The sequence below is a fragment of the Setaria italica genome, chromosome IX (genome assembly GCF_000263155.2).
Source record: "Setaria italica strain Yugu1 chromosome IX, Setaria_italica_v2.0, whole genome shotgun sequence".
Classification (NCBI taxonomy): Eukaryota; Viridiplantae; Streptophyta; class Magnoliopsida; order Poales; family Poaceae; genus Setaria; species Setaria italica.
In genome coordinates this window covers 34053467-34059061 of record NC_028458.1, presented here as the reverse complement: position 1 = coordinate 34059061, position 5595 = coordinate 34053467, and the positions used below count along the sequence as shown (strand labels likewise).

Genomic DNA, 5595 nt, shown 5'->3' with positions numbered 1-5595 from the left:
AACATACATGAAATCGCCTTAGCTACATGTACGTAAGGGTATATACATGAAATCATACAATAAAATGAATCCCACAAAGTCCGGAATGTTTTTACAAATTTCAAAGAATTAGTAGTACTTCGTAAGAATTTCTACTAAATTTCTACATATCTATTGGAATTTCTACAAAATTTCTACTAATGCCTAATAACTTTACAATAACATGAATCCCACAAATGCTGAAATGTTTATACAAATTTTAACAAATTAATAGTACTTTGTAAGAATTTCTACCAAATTTCTACTAATTTATACATATTTATTGGAATTTCTACAAAATTTCTACAATAATTTTACAATAACATGAATCCCACAAAGTTCGGAATGTTTATACAAATTTCAACAAATTCGTAGTACTTTGTAAGAATTTCTACCAAATTTCTACTAATTTCTACATATTTATTGAAATTTCTAGGAAATTACTACTAATTCCTACTAATTTGAATGAATTTCTACAAAATTTATCAAGTGATTTTCTACTGATTTTCTAACTAATCTACAAATATCTATTGATTTTCTAACTAATCTACTAATATCTATTCATTTTGTAACTAAAAAATAAAAAAGGCCCTGCCGTTCGTTCCCGGAACCAGTGCCGGCGGACCTCGCGCGGTGCCTAGCTGGGCGACGAGGTGGCCGAGGCAGCGGGACGGCGACGGTCGGGGCAGCGAGACGGCGGAGGCGGGGACGAAGCGAGGTGGCCGCAGCAACAAAGGGTGGAGGCGGCCGGCGATGAGGGACAGAGGCGGCCGGCGACGAGGGACAGAGGCGGCGATGAGGCGCCGCGATGGATGAGGGCACGGCGGCGACAGAGGATGTGGCGTTGACGGAGGTAGCGACAAGGCCCCGTGATGGAGGCGGCCGGCGGCGATGAGGTCGAGGGGGCGTGACGGAGGAGGATCGGAGGCGGGCTGGGGCGATGGAGGAGGAGGCGGTCCGAGCGCAGGCGAGGCGGTCCGAGCGCGAGCAAGGTGGTCGGGCGGCGGGATGACGATGGCCGAGGCGATGGGCGGCCAGGACGATGGTGGCCAACGACGGAGCAGGCGGGAGGGCGTAGGATCTTGGTGGCGGTGAAAATTTGGCTAAGTGTCGTAACTGGCGTGGGGTGGGGGTAGAAGAAGGGTTTTATCCCCCTTCCCTGTTATCCTTGTTCGTAATTGAACCCGGGACTAAAGGCCCTTTTGTCCCGGGTGCCAACACCAACTGGGACAAAAGGGCCCCCCTTTTATGCCGGTTGCTAACTCTAACCGGGATAAAAGGGTACGTCCCCGGCGGGAAACGAAAACTACCCTTTTATCCCGGTTGCAGTTGTCAACCGGGATAAAAAGTGGGCCTTTTGTCCCGGTTGGTGTTGGCACCCGCGACAAAAGGGACGGCCTTTGATCCCGGTTGCTTTTGGCAACAAGGATAAAAGGTCCTTTTGTCCCGGTTTCTATTGGCACCCGGGACAAAAGAGCCTTTTCCCACACTTTCATCTCCCGCCTGTTTTTTGGAAAAGGATTTTATTTATGTTTTCACTGCATTTCAGGATGCAAAAATAAAAAACTTAACATATTTTGAACATGCAAAAATATATTTAATTAGCAAGTATACTGATAATAAGTGTGAATTAGTCATTAATTCTATAACAGTTCGTTTAGCCTCTAAAATAATTATTTTACTGCATCGCTATGATCAAGAAATTATTCAATTAAATAATTTCAACACGCAAAAAAAATCCATGTATGTGGTTAACATTGTTCATGTTTATCTAATAAATCTTCACCTCAACAAATTTAAGAACACATGAAATCATACATAGGTTAAATTAAAAATTGTATCAAGTACTACACAAAGGTCAAGTAAATTTAGCGCATTACAATACAACGTTGTAAAATTTCTTCTTCACGGAAGTTCCCTGATCATGATCGCGGCGTAAGTACGGAGCCTCTTCTTTGGATAGCAGGCTGCTTGGGTCAACTTCAACTGCGAATGGAGGCATGCCATCAAACTGATCATAATCATCTGATTGGTCTGTTTTATCCTCGACTCCCATGATTTTTCTTTTACCTGGAAGAACTATGTGGCACTTTGGCTCCCATGTCTCTTCTGCATTTCTCTTGGGTTTGCTAGACATGTCCTTCACATAGAAAACCTGATGCACATCATTGGCAAGTACGAATGGGTCATCACTGTATCCAGTTTTGCTCAGATCTACTATTGTCATGCCGTACTGATCTTTGGTTACGGCAGTTAGCTTCACCCAATTGCAAAGAAATAGAGGGGTGTATAGCGGTCCGTATTCGAGTTCCCATATCTCCTGTATGAAACCATAATACGACTCCTTGCTATTATTTCTATCTATGGCATCTATGCGGACACCACTATTCTGGTTCGTGCTTTTCTGGTCCTGGGCTCTCGTGTAAAATGTATAACCATTTATCTCATAGCCTTGGAATTTCACGATTGTGCTAGCAGGTCCCCTAGCTAACCAAGCGAGCTGTGGGTGAATCTCAGAGTTACCCATAAGTTGTTGGCGCAACCAGGAGGGAAAAGTTTCCATGTGATGACGTGTAAGCCAAGCATTGGATTTCGTCAGGTTTTTGTAAACTACCATCTGCCTGTGCTGCTCGATATACGGAGACACAAAGGATGATTGTTGTAGAACAGTGTAGATTGCCTTGTCGAACAAATTAGTATCATTGCTCAAACTTGATTTCCTTCCAAGGGTACCCATTCCCCGGAGCCTCCCCTGATGGCGTGAAGTTGGAACCCCAATCGAGTCAATTGTGTTAATAAAATCAACACAAAACTCGATCACCTCCTCTGTTCCATATCCCTTGGCGATGCTTCCTTCTGGACGGGCACGATTAAGAACATAGTTTTTTAGGACTGCCATGAACCTCTCAAAAGGCCACATATTGTGCAGGTATATAGGTTCGAGAATACAATCTCTTTTTCTAGGTGAACCAGTAAGTGCGTCATAATATTGAAAAAGGATGGTGGAAATACCAACTCAAAACTGACAAGACATTGCACCACATCGTTCTGTAGCTTTGATAGCTTGGATGGATCGATTGCCTTCTGCAAAATCACATTGAGAAACGGGCATAGCTTTACGAGCGGCAACCAGACATTTTCTAGTAAAACACCCCTCAGTGCAACCGGAAGCAACTGGGTCATCAACATGTGGTAGTCATGGGCCTTGAGATTTGTAAACTTTTTTTGTTTCATATTTATTATTCCCTTTATATTCGAGGAGTACCCAGACGGGACCTTCATACTATTCAAGCATTCAAACATGGTATCCTTCTCTTCCTTGCTGAGAGTGTAACTGGCAAGACGTAAGTAGTGCTGTCCATTATCTCTCTTTTTTGGATGTAGGTCATCTTGTTGCCCCATGGCTTTCAGGTCCATTCGTGCTTCCAATGTGTCTTTCGAGGTCCCATAAACACCCATGAAGCCTAGCATGTTCACGCAAAGATTTTTCGTCAGGTGCATCACGTCTATTGCGTTGCGAATCTCTAGGATTTCCCAATAAGGTAGCTCCCAAAATATTGACTTTTTCTTCCACATGGGTGCACGTCCGTCGAACAGGTTGGCTACCATGACCCTTTCCAAAGACTACATTTACATCCTTTATCATCTCGAAGATACGCTTTCCATTACGGTGTGCAAGTTTTTTACGATAGTCTGGTGCCCCTTTGAAATGCATCCCGCTCTTTCTCAGCTGGTGGTGAGTAGGGAGAAATCGACGATGACCCATATAGACGACCTTCTTACAGTGCTTCAAATACATGCTGTCTGTGTTGTCTAAACAGTGGGTGCAGGCCCGGTATCCCTTATTTGTCTATCCTGAAAGGTTACTTAGTGCAAGCCAATCATTGATGGTTACGAACAATAATGCTCGTAGATTAAAGATCTCTTGTCTATCCTTATCCCACACATGTACACCTTCTTCCTTCCAGAGCTGTAAAAGGTCATCAACCAACAGTCTTAGATACACGTCAATATCGTTGCCGGGTTGTTTGGGCCTTGGATAAGGGCCGGCATCATAATGAACTTCCGCTTCATGCACAACCAAGGAGGAAGGTTGAACATACATAGATTCACAGGCCAACTTCTATGGCCACTACTCAACTCACCGAATGGATTGAATCTATCAGTACTTAAACCAAACCTTATGTTCTTTGCTTCACTTTCAAAGTCCGGGAATGCTCTATCAATTGATCTCCACTGGGCCCCATCTGCGGGGTGTCTCAGCATCTCATCTTCCATACGTTCTTCTTTGTGCCATCGCATCAACTTAGCATTCGCCTTGTTCCTGAACAAGCGCTTCAACTGTTGTATTATAGGGAAATACCACATCACCTTCGCGGAAACTCTCTTCTTGGGAGACTGCCCCTCGACATCACCAGGATCATCTCGTCTGATCTTATACCGCAGCGCTTCAGAGACGGGAGAAGCATCCATTTTCTCGTGTTCATCACCACGATAGAGGATACAGTCATTAGGGCATGCGTGTATCTTCTGAACATCCAACCCGAGAGGGCAAATAATCTGTTTAGCTTCATATGTTGTGGACGGTAATTCATTATTCTCGGGAAGAATCTTCTTGACAATGTTCAACATCCCCTGAAATGCGTTATCGGACACACCATTTTTTGCCTTCCATTGCACAAATTCTAGTGGCGTACCTAGTTTTTTTTGCCCTGCTGGCAATCTGGGTATAACAATTTTTGGTGATCATCTATCATGCGCTGCAACTTTGCTGCTTTCTTCTCAATTTCACAATCTCTGTGTGCATCTCGTAGCACCTGACCAAGGTCATCAGTAGGGCCATTTTCTGCAAACTCATCTTCATCATCCTCGCCCATTGTAGTATCTGCAAAAGCTTGGCCTGCAACCCAGTCCGGAATGTTGTCATCCTCCTCCTTCTCCTCACCGTCTTCCATTACAACCCCTCTTTCACCGTGCTTGGTCCAAACCAAATAGTTAGGCTTGAAACCGTATCTAAACAAGTGGTTGTGAATAGTCCCCCAGGAATCGTTTGAATAGTCCTTCTTGTTATTGCATTGGAAGCATGGACAACATACGAACCCATTCTCTGACTTGTTCGCTTTGGCCACTTTGAGAAAATAATGCAAGCCATCAATAAACACCTTGCTCCGTCTGTCTGCATTATACATCCATCACCGGTCCATCTGCATCATATTACGCATGAAAATGGATTACACTTGAAAATAGATTACACGTGAAAATTGATTACACTTGAAAATGGATTACGCGTGAAAATTGATTACACTTGAAAATGGATTACGCGTGAAAATTGATTACACTTGAAAATGGATTCCCGATTGAAAGCATGTCAAACGTTGTAGTGCAAATAATGCTGAAAGTTTAGATATAGATACAAATACACATATTTAAATTAAAGATCCAAACAACATGATACAATACAACAAGCCATCCACTGGTTATTATCTAGGAGGACTTTAAGCATCCTTGGACGGTGAAGACGAAGGCTCCGGACCCAGCCTCATCCTGTGGTTTATTTGTGCCGCTTGAAACGGTAGT

General features: G+C 43.5%; 1 pseudogene; it reads right to left on the bottom strand.

Moving 5' to 3' along the window:
• Positions 1-1619: 1619 nt before the first annotated feature.
• LOC111258461 lies at positions 1620-5207 on the bottom strand (annotated as a pseudogene).
• Positions 5208-5595: the final 388 nt, after the last annotated feature.